This window comes from Camelus bactrianus, chromosome 14, assembly GCF_048773025.1.
Source record: "Camelus bactrianus isolate YW-2024 breed Bactrian camel chromosome 14, ASM4877302v1, whole genome shotgun sequence".
NCBI lineage: Eukaryota > Metazoa > Chordata > Mammalia > Artiodactyla > Camelidae > Camelus > Camelus bactrianus.
This window is the reverse complement of record NC_133552.1, coordinates 27,815,305-27,832,763: the sequence shown is the minus strand read 5'-3', so window position 1 is coordinate 27,832,763 and position 17,459 is coordinate 27,815,305.

Sequence of the window (17,459 nt, the reverse complement as noted above, 5' to 3'; positions counted from 1 at the left end):
CCTACTTGTACCTGCAGTAGAATTCAAGAAGAGTCCCACATATCTGTGTTGCATGTAAGTTTTGCCCTTTGCCGTAGCTGCCATGGCATCTTCATCAGTAGCAAATTCAACATCTGCCTCACCAGTAACTCTGCCGTCGGGTCCAATTTCAATGTGTACTCTCATGGGGTTAAGAGGTGAGAAAAATTCGTAAATACTATTTTCAGTGACTCTATAAGATAATCCCTTCACATGTACACAGTGCCCTGTGGTGTTCTGAAAACTGGACCTACAATCTCCATATCTATGATCAAAGACATTCTTGAAAAACAGTAATTGAGGTCTCTTCCCAATTGATCTTGGATATCTTCAAAAAATCTTGGATGAAATCTTGGATTTGGCAACAAGATCCCCTTTAACCTGGCCCAAGCTGTATGTCCAAATCAATTCTATTCCATGAGCAATGAGGATCATTTGATGGCTGACAAGCAGGAAGATGGCAAACTCAGAGCAGAGCTTTGGGAATTCAAACTTAGGACAATGAGGAAACTTCTAAATGATTATAGACTCAAGAGTGATGTAATCTAATTTGAATTTCAAAAGGTCATTCCGACAAGAAGTGATAATTCTATCTCCATGTGTTTGCTGCCAATCAAAGTTGATGCGCAATAACAGAGTGGAGAAAGGGCAATGGGACAAATGACCAGCAGAAAAAGTAGGTGAACAGATCACACTAGAAGGTAAATTGTAAGCTCTTCAATATGAAAAGTTTGTCCAATGGGCCTCCTCTTACGGTGAAGCTTCTCCCTTTCTGCCAACAGGCATTTTTGATATAAGAATCATGTAAGTAAAAATGTTTGCCTTCTTATTACTCACATACTTTTTCACTGTCCAGCTGTTTACAGAGCTCCTAAGAGAATAATCCATAGAAAAAGTATACAAATACTGGGAAAATGTAAATACAATAACAGAGAGACACTCACCCCAATCCCACTCTGTAAATGAACCAAGCTCCTTTGCTATGATTTAATAATATTCTTTACAGAGGTCTGTAATCAAAAGAAATTTCCATAACCAAATCCCCCAAATAGTAAAAGATTGTTTACTATAGATCATTGTTTATTAACATAAAAGTTTATATTATAGAACTCACTATGTTGAGAATGATATTGCATTATTTTCTCTTAAATACAAAAGAACTCAGTACACATAAATAGGGCATATTATAACTAATTATAGTGTACTAAAAATTCTTCTGAGAATAGTCCTACAGACACTGTCAGGTAGAACAGTGTAAGAAGTGATTAAAACAATTATTTTTAAACCATACTTATTTCTTTTGCTTCTTTTCTTACAATATCCGAAACTAAAAGAATATCTGAAAATTTTTCCCAAAATTTGTCATAAAGAACTACTTACTCCAGAAAGAGAAAAAAAAATGCGATATGACATCATTTATATGAGGAATCTAAAAAGTAATAATAATAATAAGGACACAAATGAACTACTTACTATCTGTAACTAAGATGATTGATTTCTTGAATATGTGTAAGCACATTTGACTGTCCTTTATGATTGGATTACAGTATTCTGTTGATTCTTATTCTGTAGTTGGCTTTATTCCTTTGATAACTATGTAACTTTAAAAAGCTAAAGCTCTAATCTGTTCTTAGAAACAATAATTAGTTCATATATGTAAACTTTAAAAAATTGCAGTATACTGTATATATGTATTTACATGCAATGTAATGTGTATGTGCAGTCAAACTGCAATAATTCTACCTAATAAAACTGCAAAAGGAAGAAAAAAAGAACTACTTATTCCATTTACTAAAGTCCCATTCACATAATACTAGAGCAGATTTCTGTTTTTTATTTCAAATATACCATTGAGAGATGTCTAAAAGTCACCAGCTTTTATATGAATATTTAAAAATTATATTCACTCTAAGAAAAACGTAGCTGGTCTCAAAATAGTGCTTTGTCTAAAATGTGTATTAGTTTCACTTTAGTACTACTTTTTAGTATTTAATACTATATTATTTGATAAGTTTCTTGTTAATTTCCCTACAATGAGAACTCCTGAACTTGGAAAAGAACATCTAAGTTGCTGTGTCCATTTGAATATCCTGCCTATGTGCTTCCTTTTTTCTTTCCCCACAAAAAGCCATCACTTAGCCCTTCTTGGCAAACAAACATTATGTCAGATTTCTTAGTGGGCTCTCCATCTTCAGAAGATGTCCTTTTTTTCAACTACACAGAGAACCACAGAACAAATATAAAACCACTTCCTCTAAACACAGCGGGGGCTAGGTTTAGATACTGTCAATATTTTGTCCAAACCCACTTCACAAAATGAACAAGCTGGGAAAACACAGCACACATGGGGAATCTTGGGTCACTGTTCTGTGCATAATTATTGTCATGACTATTGTTATCATCATAAAATACATAGAATACTAGCAGCCACTAAGGAGCACAAAGAAAAGGCTGAATTTTGGCTTCAATTTTGTAACATTTCTCTCAATTATTCTTCTTGACATATAACTAGCTTGTTTCTGCAGCTGCTATAATAGGGGGAAAGAACACTTATGTTCCATATGAATGTAGGAGGACCTTTTTTTTCTTTCTTTTCTTCCCTTCCCATAAGTGTCTCCTGAATACTCAAATATTCACTTCAGAAAATCACAGGATGACTTATTCATGTAGGTATTTTACTACAAAACCAGCCTCTTCCGAGGTCCCTCATCAAAGAAGAGCATCATTATTAGAATCACATAGAAGTGCACTTTACGAGTTCATCAAAAAGTATATTAGTAAGACCACCATTGCCTTTCAAAATTGCTAACATAATTCTAGGAAAGAATGTGCCCTCACTTAGGCTTTCAAATTTCCAACCATGAAATCTGACCCTTCAGTGTTGTTTTGATTAGAAAATACAGCTTACCTGGGAAAGGATCACAATTCTGGAAGTGGAAGTAAATTTCTCCTATTTGTAGAACTTCATTTTCTTCAGAGAAAAAACTCTCATGAATATATAAAGGAAATTATTTTACCTTTTTGATATTCTCAATTACCTTCCACATAAAAGAAAGCAAAAAACTTGGCATTTCAGCACTGCATAAAGAACATCAACATTTAACTTTCTGGGTTTTCTCACTTGCTAAAGAGCTTGTAATTATTAATATGTTAATATTATATATAAATATATTAATTCATCTGTTCTATAATAGAGATCAACATACCAAGGATTTATAAAAACTTCGATCAGCTCATTCTATGTGTTGTGTGTTTTCCCCAAAAAGGATCTCAGGCAGAAATTTTGCTTATTTGTGTAGAAAATAGTTTTTAATTGCTAATGGGAAGGGAGTGAGCCTTGAGCTGTACCACACTCTCCTGAGAGCCATGTTCCCATGAGCCCTTCATAACCTGGATTCTGACAACAGCCTCCATTTCCTAGAGTTTCTCTTTTCATTTTGCATCCTTAAAATCTCCTTTAGGATGGAAAAGCTATAATTTCTCTCCCTTTAAAAGTAGTTCATAACCCTAATTTACTATATTTAAGCTGTGGGCTAAACGTTCAGATGAAGCACCAGGGTTATGAGATCCAGCCTTTGCTCTCGAGGGGAGGCAGCTTCATAATGCTATGAATTAATTCTAGTCCATTGTCAAAAAAAAAAAAAAAAACAAATAATTAAGTACCCAGTGAAGCAAAACAAATACTCCAATATCAATACAGCATATAAAACACCACAACTTGTCAGGTAATTTAGCAAGCTGGAATTCTTTCAATATAACTGACAGTAGCAGCCCCAATTTTCAGGGTAATCTGGAAATTTTATTATGTATTGAAATGCAATTCCTTTTAAATGTTGAACCCTGCACATTTTAACAACAGTTATTTCACAGCCTCATAAATATTCCTGTTTATTCTGCTGTCAGAACCAGGCTAGAGCCAGGAGAAATGACTATAGAAAATAAGGTACAGTATTCCCTTCCCTTTCAGAAGGGACCCTAACCAAAACCACTTAACATTCATAAAGACCTGAAATTATAAGAGCAAACAATAATGGGGTTTTACTGAATTACATGACACTTGTGACTGAAGATATTATGATTTCCCTCATTAAACAACAAAACAAGATAATGAATAGAAACAGTAGAGGTTGGAGATAGGCTGAAATTTTTTGCCATGTCTGTCTTATTGAGTTAACCCCAATGCTTAGGATAGTGTTTACACATAGTGGGCATTTGTTGAATGAATGAATAAATTAATGAATAAGTATTTTTGAACCTTACCTTGGCCCCAACTCTAAAACTAGTTTACAAAAGCTTTTCTTATCTTGCAAGTGAAATGCATTAAACATACTTTCCTTCCATGATGTATCAGCAATGTAGAACCCAAAATAACCTCTTTCTCCCTCTCTGCCAACCTTTCCATGCCTTTAATTCAGTTATTAGGTTTGGCCAAATATGCTTGTATTCAAGCTTTATTAGTTAAACCCTAGCAGCTGTAACAAATAAAACCAAAAATTTCAGAGATACAACATAATTAAAATTTATTTCTTGCTCACCTAATAATACTGAGAAAAACAGGAGGAGCAGCCCTTCCATGCGGTCACAGGAATTCAGGATCACATAAATTCTGCCATCTTCACCTTAGAGCTTATACATTCATACCTTTCTAACTAGTTGGCAGGAAAGAAGAGCCTGGAGAAGAAGATGACAGGCTTTCATGAGTCAGACTTTAAAGTGATGTGCATCACTTCCAATCATTTTCCATTTCCTAAAACCCAACCAATGGCTGCATCTTATTTCACACAGGCCCTGGAAAATGTAGTCCCCAGCTGAGCAGCCACTTCCCATTGACAGTGCTACAACATGTAAGGTGTGGGGCACAGACAGTTCCATGTCTCTGTCACACATTTTCTTATCAGAGACATGAGATCTAAGACAGCCTAGGACCAGGACTGGATGCTCCTGCCTGATACTGTCAATCTCAGGTTACCTATAAGTTACCTTTGAGACACACGTTGAATAACAAACCATGGAGAAACTCAACATGATTGAAGACTATTGATTTTTTTCTTTTCATTCGCTAAGTAATTTTGAAAATAAATGTTATTTGTGACATAATCCAGAAGCCACCCAGTGTTACAATTCAGTTGACAGTACGATTTTCTGGTTCCATGTGACTACTAGTTCAGATGCATAGGAAGTAGTAGTAGAAATCAACTTTTTATCTCCTGGAGTGTGATATGTGATTTCCATATCATTTCGAGTTTAAATCAGTGAAGAAATGGGTCTTTAATACAGTCTTGAAACTGTCTTTAATACAGCCATTGATTTCATACTTAGAAGCGTTCTGTGCCATCAACATGCTGCTATTCATTTTCTTCCAAAGAGTCTGATCATAATCTCAGCAGAAACTTGTAGTCCTAGATGCCAAATTTAAAGAGCTTCACAAAGGCATTTTAAAAGGCTTTAGTGACATCACCTCTGCCTCTGACCCTATTCTTTTTACTGGCAATTCCAAGAAGACTGCAAAGATCTAATGAAACATTTTGAACTCTTTCATGTGGTCGGTCATAAAAAGGGAATTCACTAGTTAGAAATCATTATTGCCTAAGTTATTTCAAAAAGATTGAGTAGAGCACTAGTTTATACTCTTTCAATAAATTTAGTCTACAATTACTAAAAATCATCTATTAAAGAAAAAAATACAGATATTAGTCAGCTGCCTCTTCTATTGAACAAAACTGAAGAACAAAGAGTGGCAATTAGGGATAAAATATTTATCATGGTAAATGGTAAAAGTAAGATTTAAATTTTTCTAGAAACTGATTAAAAGTTATAATCATTGAAGCTTCTATATATGTCATGCAACAACTCACCCATACCAGACAGAATGAAAGCATCCAGGAAACCTCTCACATCTCAGCACACATCACTAACTGCTTTTGCAATATTTTCTACCCACTTGCCTGAATTATACGCACGTTCTTAAAAAGTATTTCTCTCTCTGAAATTTCCAGCAGCAAGGAATCTACATATGAACCCTCATTTTATGTGAATTTAATTTAACAGTGATTTGGTTAAGTATAATTAAGGGCGCCAAGATTGGAAAAGAAAAAAGTGTGCTAACAGAGCTGACAATATGTTGCGCATAGCAACTGGGTTCAATTTAACTTGATCGATAGTGGTGCTTGGGAGTAAAGAAAAAGTAGTCTGAGCATATCAATTAAAAATTGGTCTGAAAAAAACAGGAGCCGTTTCAGATGAACCTCAACTATATTTGAAAAATGTGATTTTCTGAAAAGCCAATGTACCTCTTGGTTATTATCTACACACTCTCCTTTTATATCAGGTTTAGAAGGCTGGAGATACAGTGTTGGTCTGCACAACATCTAACATTTTCCATTCTGCGTTCTTGTGATTTGAAAGGGAGATATGCTGGTGCTCCATTGAGATGAAATATGCAGTGAATGACAAGTACTTTCAGGCAGATAACCACACGCTGTGGATTTATTTTCACCTGTGAGGCTGCTCCAACATGTTCTGCAACTGAGTTTCCTGGGTGATCTCTTGGGGACTCTCCAACCAGCCGCTCAGCCACCTTGTCTGCCCTTTTCAACATAACACATTATGGTAACAACAGAAGCTGATCCCCATAAGATAGCAGCAATACAAACTCAGAAACCTGTTTCTTCTCTCTATATTTATAATTTTGTTCTCTAGGTTAGCATGACATGACACTTGCTTATTTCTGTTAGCCTCTCAGGGAAAAAAAAAATCATCCTATAATCTTGCCTCTGGTCTGTTTTTCATTTCTTAAATAAATATTATGCCCAGTCAGCCCTGAGTAACAGAAATACAAGCAAGAATATATTCTTTTTTCAAATTGCTCAATGCTGTTTTGACTGGAGGGGCTTTAACTTTCTCATGTGAAGTATTATGAACTATACTACATGAACTAATTATTTAGGCCAACAATCTTAGTGAGATGATTCGGTATCTTTGTTACTCTGGAAAAAAATCTCCACAATAGATATATGACACTCTACACATAAACTCTAATTACACTAATTACAATGCAGGGGGAAAACAGCCTTTGTTTTATAAATGCCTAATAAAATTGAGCATCAGAGCATTCCAAATGAACACATTAAGCCTTGGATAAGCAACAAGTCTCTTTGTCAGGTTATTTACAGGGTCCCAAACATGTAATGACTAAACTTAAAATTTAAACAGGGGGAGAAAGCAAAACAAATTGATGTCTATGTTTATAGACTAAGCTAATTTTGCTTAATTGTTTTTAACAAAGCAAATCAAATAAAGTCACTATTTCATACTATAAGGCATCTTACCTATCTATATAAAGACAGGTGTGGGTTGAATCAGGAAGAAGCACAGAGGACATCAGTAGCTCTTTATAAGCTGCTTGCAAGAAAGCTATAGAGCACTGAAAGTTGTATATATCACCCTGAAACTAGCAGGGCGCTATCTAGAAGGAGGGAAAGAAAAAGAATATATAAAAAGAAAATAAAGGATGACATACAACAGGCTGATGGTGACCCCGTGATTTTAAAAATTCTTCTTTTTAAGTGACTATATTCTCAGTCATGCTATGATTATGCATCAGTTGAACACTAGTTATACTAGTCATATAACTAACTAGTGAACTCAAGCAAAAGATCTAAAAAGCCAAGAAGAAAAGGAGTAAAATTACTGAGACTAATTCTCTTCCTATCCTCACTCCATCAGAAAAGAAATATTCTGGGAAGATGGTGGCCACATAGTTTTTGAATCTTCCCAAATTTTCATGTAAACTATGTAGATAACAAAGAAAAATTCATAAATGGTATTTGTAGCAAGTCCCATAAAGACAAAGGTATCCCCACAAACCTAAATTGCAAAACAAATAAAAACAAAACACCAAAAACCACAAGTTGTGCATGGTATCAGTGTTTGTGCAGGAGAAAGCAAGGAAAACAATAAGATGCCTGATGGTCACAAGTGTAAAAAATTCTAACAATAGCCAATACATGCTCACTGGAAATCATGACAAGTGAATCTGAAAACAATACCAGCAACTAGAAGGGATTTTATCCAATCTAACAGTAGGAAAGTCCAAGGAAACTGCGTTCAGAACCAATGAGCTAGAAAAATCTAGACCCTGTGAAACTGAACAGACAGGGTTTTCTTCTGAAATAAAGCCCAGGCTGAAGAGAAACTGACGGGAATTGAATCAAAATTTGTCAGAACAAGGAAAATAGAGATGAAAGAAAGTAAATATCCAGATTAAAGTGAAGGAAGGATATACTGTTGGTGGGAATGTAGTTTGGTGCAGCCATTATGGAAAATAGTATGGAGATTCCTTAAAAAACTAAAGGTAGACTTACTATATGATCCAGCAATCCCATTCCTGGGCATATATCCAGAGGAAACTCCAATTCAAAAAGATACATGCACCCCAATGTTCATAGCAGCACTATTTACAACAGCCAAAACATGGAAACAACCTAAACTTTCACCGACAGATAACTGGATAAAGAAGTTGTGATACACACACACACACATACACAGACACACACACACACACACACACACACAATGGAATACTACTCAGCCATAAAAATAAAATAAAATAAAATAATGCCATTTGCAGCAACATGGATGGACTTAGATATTATCCTATCATAGTAAATAAAGTAAGTCAGACAAAGACACATACTGTATGATATCACTTATATGTGAAATCTAAAAATATATAGCAAACTAGTGAGTATAACAAAAAATAGCAGACTCACAGATATAAGGAACAAACTAGTGGTTACTCGTGGGAAGAGGGGAGGGGCAATACAAGGGTAGGGGACAAAGAGGTATAAACTATTATGTATAAAATAAGCTACAAAAGATGTACAGCACAGGGAATGTAGCCAATATTTTATAAAACTATAAATGGAATATAACCTTTAAAATTATAAATCAATATATTGTACACTTGTAATGTATAATATTGTACATCAACAATACTTCAATAAAAAGCTTTTTAAATAGAATAATGGACAAATATATATATATATGTAAGGCTGTTATTACTGTAAAAAATCTGGGAGAGGGAGTAGAGGGTGTTTGTAACTAGACTAGGCCCCAGAAAAGCAACCACAGACCCATGGTTATCAGAAGATGGCAGAAGCTGTGCACAGGTTTGTTCTGTCTACAGAATCAGAATCAGAAAGGGACTGAACTAGGGCTCTCAAACTTCCAATGTCCACTTCCAGTGAACCTTCAAGGATATGGAAGCAGAGGCCAGCCACAATCCTTTAGCAGAAAATGCCCTATTAGCCCCAAATCTCTGTGTGTTCAGATTTCTTATCACAATATTCTTGCAGGACTGGGCAATAGCACTCACTATAGATGCTGTGATCAAGGAATAGAAAAAATACTCTGGGAAAATTATACTTTATATTGAGATGAAGAAACGAATTAGCATCAATGCTCCATCATCTATGTAAAAAACAAGAAGAAGCTGGAGATGTTTCAGATGATTTCATTTTATTTTATTTCTATAGTTCTAACTTTTATAACAATAAAAAAAAAGCTTTGGCATGGCAATACGTTGTTATGTATTCTATAACAAAATATATGAAAGTATAATTTGATGAAATGATAATTTTGGAGCCTGAGCAACTACAAATGCGTAACATAAGACAGAGGAAGATGGGAGTGGAGGAAGCCAGTTTCTTGAGTTGGACCAAACACCAGGCTGTAGTTAACACTTTCCTGCTGCTCCCCACAGCACAACCTGGACAGCAAACCTCTTATGGTGTCACCATCAGCAAACAAACCAGTCTGCCTACTGCATTCTGATGGGGTCCTATTGTTGCAAGAGAATAGATTCTTGCCTCATACAGGAAAGAATTCAAGAGCAAGGCATAGAAGAGTGAAGGCAAGTTTACATAGATACACACTCCATAGACATAGTGGTCTGTCACACTCAGAAGGGAGAGTGGCTTAAGAGATACACGCTCCATAAGCAGAATGCAGGCTATCTCAAAAGGCGAGAGAAAGAGTCAGAGACAGAGAGACAGAGAGGTGTGAAGGGTGTAGATATACACTCCATACATAGAGTGCGGGCTGTCTAAGAAGGCAAGAGAGCAACCATGAGCAGAGTTGTTAGTTTTTATGGGCTGGGTAATTTCATAAAGAGTAGGAAGATAATTCCAACTACTTGGGGGAGTGGACAGGGATTTCCAGGAATTGGCCCCCTTGCCCATTTTTGGACATTTTAAGATCAGCCTAGGAACTGTCATGGCACCTGTGGGTATGCCATGAGGCTCAAGGTCTACTGGAAGTCAAATCTTCCACCATCTTGGTTCTAATCAATTATTGTGTTTCCCTGTTGTTTCAAATATGGCATTCAAAACATCAGCAAGAGTTATGAGCTTATGAATAGTTAATAGTTAAATAAATAGTTAATATTTATAAATAGATAAATAGCTGTCAAATGACTGAAAGAGTTATTAAAAATATAGTAAGGCTGATGACACATGCCACAATTCAAATGCAACAAAAAAGATAGTTTCTACAAGGAATCTCATCTTGCTTTTGAGCCCAGTGAACAGAAACAACCACCTTCAGCTCCTCAATGAACATAACTCTTCCAGTTTTAGCCAATGCTTTTCAGGTAGTATCTCAGTTTCTTACAGATTCAATCTCAGTAAAGTATATTATTTTTCTCCCTCCTTCTGACAACCTCCTCCCCAGGGACTTTCTAACTCCTTGCAAACTTGAGGCAGAAATGTTTTGGCATTGATGTGCAATGGTCCAGCTTGTCCAACTGGCTGGGCTTCCTGCTGAAGTGAGGTTGGTCACACCACTTCCAGCTCACACTCACTGCTGAAATGGGTAGATCCTATCACAGACTCCAATCACACAGTCCCCACATTCTGCAACCACCCTATCCCCACCCTGTGCCTCCTCCAGTCCTCTTAGCATTTGCACCCCACTCACAAGTGCCACAAGAAATTTCCAGACTCTCAAATGGTACACATGCCAGGGGACCCAGAGGTGATGGCATAGACTCATTTTCTTGGAATCTTCTTCAGGCATTTCAAATCAACCACAGCTTACTGCTTTGCAAACCAAATACTCAGAATGTTTGACTCCACTAAAGGGGTTGCAATTTCCCCAGACTATGCCCTGAGAAACAAAGAATGCCCCTTGCTCCAGGATTATCCAAGTCTCCAAGGCTCTCTGGCCCTCCCTACATTTTGCTTTCTTCCCAAAGATTTGATTGCAGGGGAATCGAGTCTGACTTTTCCCCTCTTCCTTCCTCTAGGCCCCTTCACCAAAAGAGATTTTCTTCTTTCCTTTGAGCACAATAATCATCTTATCTATGTCACCATTCTCCATTGGTATTATAAGGATATTAATTCTTACCACATATTACATTGTAAGAATTGAATAAAACAATATTCAAAGCTTTCCTGCCTATTTGGTGTTCTCTTAATTTTACCCCAATAATCTGCTTAGAGACTTATGTGCCCAAACCTATAGACACATGTCCAGGGTCCCACAGCGAGCCAAAGCCACAACAAGGACTAAACACCAAAACTCCTGATATTTAACTAATCTTTTCAAGATTCGCCATAATCCAAACTGCTTTCCTAAATGATTGAAAAAAGTGAGGGTGGAAATATTTGTTTATTCTTTCAGGAAACAGCATCTATTAAGAATCTTCCACATATAAGGCATAGTACTAGTTAGTGAGGAAAGAGGTTGGTGGGGCACGGAGGGGTCAAATTCACAAAGAAGAAAATGCACTTCAGTGTGCTCGGAAGAACTCTGAACAGTAAGAATGCTAGAGCATTCCAGCAAGATTCCAGGCTGGAGGGTAAGAGATCTAACCCAGGGAAGCCTGAGGCCACCCTAATGAGCCCTAACTCCGGTTGAGGAGGAACTGTGATCCGCAGTATATCGCTCTGGTGACAGAGCAGAGAATAGTTTGAAGGAGGACCAGATTAGAGTCTAAGAGACCATTTTATAGGCTGTTGTAGTAACCCAGCCTGGGTATTATTTAGGCTAGAATTATGAGTAGCAATAGGGATAGAGGGATGGAAAGTTAACAAAAAAGGAAAAGGTATTAAAGTGTCAAAATTGGCAGTACTATTTTTACTTTTTTTCTTTCTTTGAAGCCATTGTTAAGATTTTCTCATAAGTTGAACTTAAGTATAAAGTACATTTTATATAAGGTGTATTAAAGAAAAACATTCCATGAATCAATGAATGTGGAAGTGTAAGAGTAAACTTTGCAATTAGAAAGGCATATACTTTCAAATAAATTTCTAATGCTTTTACTATATCGGTTTGTTTACATTTTGATTTTGGCTTTAGGGTCAGAGAACCTGGATCCAAATTATGGCTCAGACACTTTTTTAACCACTCGAGTAGTAGATTCCACATTTATAAAATTAGCATAATTACTCTTCTATCAAAGAGTTGTAGGATCAATTGAACTGGAGATTGAAAATAGAGTTCTCCATCAAAGAAGAAAATGTGTCCTACTCATCTGAAATTTTTCACAACTATAGAAATTGGAAAGCATCAAAATTCTTTTCCAGAAGCAAGCAAAATTCTTCACCAATATCTAATTAAGAATTATGTTTGAACTGACTAATCACTGTTATAAGCATTTTTCATGAATTATCTTTAATTCTTGCAGCACCAACCAGTAAGTAGCAGAGCTGGGATTCAAACCCAGTTTATCTGGCATGGATCCATCTGATGTTACCCATTGTACTCACAGCCTCTTAATCATAATATTGTAATGTGACTGGGGACATATTTTATATACAAAACTAAGTAGTTTTCCTATATAAAAATCATAACTAATTTAAAATATAATGGAAGAGTAAGAAAGAAAACAAAGACAAAAAGATAAATTGTAATATAGTTTAAAACTTTAGACAAAGAAAACATTAAAATGCAACTAGTGAAACTAAAGGGAAGACCCCCAAAAAGATACAACCTGTTCTTGGGTGGAAAGATCAATTCTATGTCAATCTATAAATGTGTATATTCTCTAGGAAAATAACAGTAAGCTTCTTTATTAAGAACTACTCTAGCTGATACAGAAAACTATAAGGGAAAGGAGACTCAAGAACATTTTGAATAGTGTGGATATTTACAATAAGATATGGAAACATTTAAATCTACAGTAAGTAAAAACATGTGGTAGTGAAGTGTAGAGAGATCTACAAACTATCCAGAAATAGACCCAAATGGAATGCAATATGTAATAAAGTAACATTTTATGGTGAGAATAAAAATAGTATTCACTAAATGATGTTAGGAGTTGGATAGCCATAGGAAAACTACATTTGAATTTCTCTCTTACCCCTTATAACAAAATAAATCCCATATGGCACAAACATTTAACTGTAAAAAGGAAAGCAAAAAGAAGATAGAAGAAAACACAAAAGAAATATAATCAACAGAATTAAAAAGGACTTTTTCTAAGCCTGACTCAAGGAAAACAAAAGCAAAGACATTAAAGAAAAGTATGATAAATTCAGCCACGATTAAAAATAATAATAATGCAAAGGGGTAAAAAAGTCCACAAAGACCTAAATCAAAAGAGAAAAAAGAACTGACCAAAACAAGACAGCAACATACATCATAGGTAAATGTGTCTACACAGATCTTCTATAAATAAAATATATATAAAGATATTAAATAAATCAATAATATCTAACATTCCAAAAGAGTAGGGAATAAAGGACATGACCCATTGCTAAAAAGAAATTAAAATGGTAATTAAGTATATCTAAAAATGTTTAACATCTATTGTATTAAAAATAAGAAAAATTAAAACTACCAAATACCATTTTTACTTATAATTTAGCAAATACTGAGAAAGTTGAAAATCTTTGTGGGGCATGAGTATAGAGAAATATATGATTGCATACTTTGTTCATGGGACTGTAAATCGTTCTTTTTGTATAAAAACACTCTCACTGAAGGGAAATTGGAAAACATTTATAAAAAAAATGCATGGACCACTTTGGCTTAGCAGTTTTACTTCTAGAAATTATTCTTCTCTATATAAATGCATATGTGTGCAAATACAAACTATTCACCGCGTCACTGTTTGAAATGGGAAAAATATGAAAACAGTCATTATAGCAAGAGTAGTTAAATTATGATTCATTTATGCAATATAACGTATAGCTGTTAAAAAGATATATACAGGTATATAGCTCAGTGACAGAGCACTTGCTTAGCATGCACAAGGTCCTGGGTTCCATCCCCAGCACCTCCATCAAAAAAAAAAAAAAAGATATATACAGTTAACCTTTGACCAACACAACATGGGTTTGAACTGCACAGGTCCACTTATATGTGGATATTTTTCAGTAGTAAGTACTACAGCACTAATGATCCACAGTTGGTTGAGTCTGTGGATTTGAACTTTAGATACAGAGGAACGAAATATACAGACAGCCGGCTGTTAAGTTATACGTGGACTTTTGACTCTGTGAGGTCAGTGTTCCAATTCCCACATCGTTTAAAGGTTAGCTGTACAACCTGATATGTATTAGCATTGAATAATCTCAGCTTCATATCCTTAAGGGAAAAAAATAGTAACAAAGTAAAGAACAGTCTGTATAATATAGTACATTGTGTTTAAAAAGGATACAGAAAAGTGGTCAGACCCAGCTCTGTTGCCAGACGCTTCTAGGTTCTGCCATTCGCTAGCTCATATTTGGCAAATGAATTAACTATTCAGTTCCTCAGTTTATCTATCTGTAAAGTGGGCATAATAGTAGACCCTAGGTCATAGAGCTATTGTAAGAATTAAATAAATTAATATATAAGCAAGGAAAAGGCTGCTAGTTGATCCCCAAACACTCTTCCTCTTCTTCCTGGTACACACTAAACTATACTGGTCAGCAACTTTGCAGTAAGATGTGGGGATGGGACAGAATTCTAGCCAATGATTGGCAGACCTGGCCCATCAAAGCCCCTGATTGCTCTTTCATACTCTTTGCCCTTTTGCTAGCTGGGTATTGAGGGCCAGGTCAGTCTTAAAGACACAGACTGAAGATTCAAGGCCTCTGTCAATGAGGGTCCCTTCAATAATGACTGTGATCACCACACACACATCGATGACTTTAGATTACTTTCTGTTGAGTTTGGAGAATACTAACTTTTAGAGTCAATTGTTACAGCAAGCTCCTATTAAGTATCTACCACCATTACCATAATCATTACTATTTTTGTTCTTAGCACATATCTCTGAAAGATACAGAAGAAATTAACAATAGTGTTTGCTGCTGGCAAAGGGGGTGGCGAAGCCCTTTACACCTTTGGAATTTTGTGCTTCTGCTTGGACTGCGTGCATATATCATGTCAGTATTCATGGACTAGGCTGTAAAGTGCTGTGATCAACTAGCCCTGAAATCTCAGAGTCTTAACGTATCAGCGGTTTATTTCTCATTGACAGCAGAGTCTGCTGGGGACCAGCAGACTCTACTGCCTGCAGTGCCTCCGTGAGGTGACTCAGAATTCGGAACACAGACAGTCTCCAGCTGCCAACTCCTTCATTTACTGCAGTGCCAATGGGAGAGAGAGGGGAAAAGGCACAGCCTCTCTTAACTGCTGTCACTGCTCACATTTCAGTGGCATGACCCCATGCTGCAACCTGGAAACATAGTTCAGCTATGTGTTCTCAGAAATTAAATGTCTTGATAAACACTTGTGCTTCCCCATGAGGCCTTGGAAACTGACAATCAGGAAGAAACAAGTGGTGGGTACTTTCTTGGCCATTTGCCATCTCACAATATTTCCTTTAACAATGAACATATAGATTTAGGAAACTACCTCTAGAAAAGCAAGACAGTGCAAGGCTTAGACCATTCCGGGTCCATCAGATAGTTGATAAGATACAACAAATAAAAAGGATTAGAGCTTAAGTGTCCTTTAGTCTTTATATCTTACACTCTGCCGTAAGGATGCTTTCTATTTTAATCTCTCTATTCAAGAGACTCCCCTGCGGACCCCAGTAGAACTCCCAGGATCCTGAGAGATCAGGATTCCTCTGGGAAGAGTGGGGGTGGCTGCAGTGTTTGGGTCCCAGTTCTGCCATTCTCTGAGCCGCCCCAGGCTCTCAGAGCATCCCAGCCCATCCTCTCCCTGCCGCCTCATCAGAACCCGCACTTAATCCCCCCCACACCTCACAAGTCACATAGCACACACTGCAGGCTCCAGCTGAACACTGTTTTCCCTCCTACTAAAAAAAGGGGGGAAGAAAGGAGGTGGGGAGGAGTATTTCCTAATCTTTAGGTCACATATTCCTTTGAAATAATGTATTACTTATTTCAAAAAAATTAATAAATTTTCCATCATTTAAAGGGAATACATGAGGCTGAAAACTAATTGTAAATATTGATCATTTACTCCTACCTCTCTCTCTCCTTTGACAGAGGCATTTCCCACTGTCATTTCCCACATCTCCCTGCCTGTCTGCAGTAGACAGGGCCAAGTGACTAATTCTTGCCAAAGGGCTCTAAGCAGAAGCAACATGTGTCATTTCCAGACCAAAGCATTCGGGGGCCAGAGCACAACTCTCTCTTTCCTGGTCATGGGGAAGCCCCCTGTTTTAAATGGCAGAGCTCCAAGATGCCAGAGGCCTGGACCTCAGAGTCACCATTTGAAAAGGAGCTGCTCTAGAGAGTCACCAGATCTGTGGTGCATTTTGCATGACTGAGAAATAAACCTTTATGTGTTAAGTCACTGAAGTTACAACATAGACTAGCCTAAACTGACTGAGCTACTTCTAATTCTTTAATACATCCAAAGAACCTCTTCTAGTATAATTCAATTCACAATCGATGATAAAAATCTACTACATATAAACATGCTAGGTAGACACACTTGCATATCTATGTCTGCATAAAGTAAAAGTCAGACATGGGTAGAATAAGAAAATGAAGGATTATCTTTCAGAAATCTTCAAAGTAGTTTCAACACACCTTTATTTTATTTCAACAAACATTTACTGAGTGCCTGTTATGGACAAAGCTTCAGCTAAGTAGATGGTTGCAAACATAAAGAAGACAGAACTCTGCTCTTGAAGGTCAGACCAATGAAGGAGACAGACAAGCTCAGGATCCACTACAAAAACTATGTGTAGAGTCAAACAGAAGTGAGCATGAGGTGGAGGGACATTTAGCTCAGACTAAGACAATCCTGGAAGGCTTCCCTAAGGAGGTGATTTCTAAAGAGCAATAGTTAGGTTGATTCTAGTTTTTTGCTTTTTACAGAGGAAAATAGCTATCAAATCTTGAAGTTGTTTTTCTATTTAGTTAGAATTTGATGTGTGTAAATTAATCAACTCAAAGAAAATGAGGCAAAAATACTGAACTCACATTTCTTAGAATTTGGATTTTCTTTAGGAAAAGAGGAATAAACAT